The sequence below is a fragment of the Paramormyrops kingsleyae genome, chromosome 5, assembly GCF_048594095.1.
Source record: "Paramormyrops kingsleyae isolate MSU_618 chromosome 5, PKINGS_0.4, whole genome shotgun sequence".
NCBI lineage: Eukaryota > Metazoa > Chordata > Actinopteri > Osteoglossiformes > Mormyridae > Paramormyrops > Paramormyrops kingsleyae.
In genome coordinates this window covers 10,829,046-10,831,177 of record NC_132801.1, presented here as the reverse complement: position 1 = coordinate 10,831,177, position 2,132 = coordinate 10,829,046, and positions in this window count along the sequence as shown.

Here is a 2,132-nt window from a genome sequence, read left to right as displayed (position 1 = left end):
CCACAATGACTAATTCTCTTACTATACGCTTCAAACACAAATGGCATGTCGCTTACCACGTGACTATAGAACCTGTTTCTTTTTAAGAAAAAAAAAAAGAAAAGTTCCTTATTTGCTGAAACCTGAAACATTTTATTTAAATGTCATCACAGTGACGGGCAATAGAATGATCATGTGCGTCACCCAACCAAATCAATTAGCTTTTGAAATAACAGAATTATTGTTTTGAATAACACTCATTTGCTGATATGATGTACCCATCCGACCATGTTTATAGCGAGTATTTCAATGAGTCTCGCGCTGTGAATACAAGCTGGAGTGTCTGTTTTGAAATATTAAACAAATAGCCACCGCACGTCATTATTACACGTTTTATCGTGTTGCTTTAACCGACGTTACTACAAAATACCATGGTTACGTTGTCACTCTACTACGGTATTTCCTTTTCCAGTTTTGCGCAAATTGTCGTCCCGTGTCGTCTGAGGTATATTAAGTGCGGCTAATAGCGACAAGTGTCCCAACTTGTCATGCAATGTAAAGGACTTGTAGGTATTTTGTTTAAATAATCTAGATCTCAGTACTGTATCTGTCAGCGCTTCCCTCGACTACCAAATGCCTGTGGATCTGCAGCGGACTCTTTTTTTCCTGCTCAGTGGATGGACAGTGAATGATGCTCATGAGACTGTTCGTCTTTCCGACGATAAGATGAACTTTATTTATCTCAGAGGGAACTTCTGTGATTAACATTCTTTCTCGCCGATCCAGTAAATGCGTTAGGTGTATATAGACTTAATCTTAGACAAAAGTCAGGTTCCCTCCCACCTTTTCGCCAAATTACGTCTAAATACCTGGATGAAAACGCCTAGCTGTTTTTTTTTTTTTTGCATTTGAGGAAAAAACAAAAAAAAAACAGTTGTTTGCTTATTCCCCGCAGGCCGCCTGAACGCCGCGCTATACACTACATATTTTATATATGATTTGATTTATACGAGAGCTTACACAATTTATGCATAGTCTAAAGTGCACGCATGTTTACATATGTGCGCACGTCTTATTTGACAGTTACCTTACCGCATACAGAACCGCTTTCTGGCACAACGACACAAGTTTTACCTTACAGCATGAAATGCAAATTTCAGGCAAAACAGCTGCAAAGGAAGTAAGAACCTGCTGCTGCGCTGGGCGAGAATTTTTTGTTTGTTTGTTAGGAGTCAGGAACTCAGCATCGCTACATAAAACGTGTGTATCTATCTAGTTTGTATTATAGCTTAGATGGCGTCTGGAGCGATTAATACTTTGTACATTACATTCTTAAAATTATATGTAACAGGTCAGTGTGTTTTGGGGTATTTCTAAGTGGGATACAGTACTTTTCTATTAGTTCCGTGACACGTGCACAGACCGACACACGGGCTCCCCGAGTCACCCAGGAAAAAGGAAAACTTTCCCCAGACTATTAAAATATTTAGCATTTTATAGTATTTTATTTTATAGTATTTAAAATATTTAATATTTATATTTAGTGCGTCTCTAAACGTCATGTGCTCTAACCTCAGTGCTAAATTGCTGATGTAGCTAAATATTCCATCTCTTCTGTCGAATTTTAAGTAAACAGCTTAAAAAGCTATTAGTGGCAAATAGTGGCTTGAAGTCAAATGCCAAGGGCTGACTGCTATGCTAACTAGTGATGTAATTCAAGATTTTTCTTTGTATTGGGGGTTCTTCTATAAGGGAAAAATTGTTACCGAATACCAGCTTCTTCTTGTTTTCACCCGATTTAAGCGGCTCAGTGATTTCAACTTCCTGTATATTTTGTGCGTCACATTGTCACATCTTGCACCTCTAACAGTTACAACAGATTTTAAATCCTCGCTTTCGTTATCCTTCCTCTCCCTTACTCACCTTAATGGTAGCTCATTCCCCCTCTGTTCCCCTTAACTAGTGTGTTAAAGTTCCTCAGCAACACAATGGAAACAATGTTTGTTTTACTTCTCCAAATTACCCAAACACACCAAATAGTGAGGCCATGTAAAATCTATATAAAAAAAAAACAGAACAGGAATATGAATGAATCAAAATCAACACAAAAGGACATTTTGCAAAAGCTAAGCCCCTCCTTTCACCCCATGGTC